Raw genomic sequence first — 433 nt, forward strand, 5'->3', positions numbered from 1 at the left:
CATAATAATCAACCACATTGTATATCTACAAAATAAAAATTTAAAGGAGAAAAAAATAAAAATAAATAAAATCTGTGAAGAGAGAGAGCAAAAAAGTGTAGTGTTGAAACAACAGCAGACCTGCTGGAATGATTAAGTGGGTAGTTTGCCTTTGGATGGTTGTTTTTTAAAAATAGTGCATTAGGAATAATAACGTTTGCTCCAGGTGCTAAATTTCTTACTCCCCTCCTTTACAAGTGGGACCTGGGGAGAGGGCCCATGTGTTTTTCAAAGTTTAGGTGGTTTTTTTCTTTTTCTTTTTCAAATTGATATCCTGATCACCTTTGCCTTGAATCCCCCAGACTATCCTGGGTATGAAAAGGAAAACATATTTAATTTAGTGGGAAAACTCCCTCCTTGAGCATTAACCTGGTTAACCCCATCTCTTCCTCCT

This window comes from Galeopterus variegatus, unplaced genomic scaffold (genome assembly GCF_000696425.1).
Source record: "Galeopterus variegatus unplaced genomic scaffold, G_variegatus-3.0.2 Scaffold850, whole genome shotgun sequence".
Classification (NCBI taxonomy): domain Eukaryota; kingdom Metazoa; phylum Chordata; class Mammalia; order Dermoptera; family Cynocephalidae; genus Galeopterus; species Galeopterus variegatus.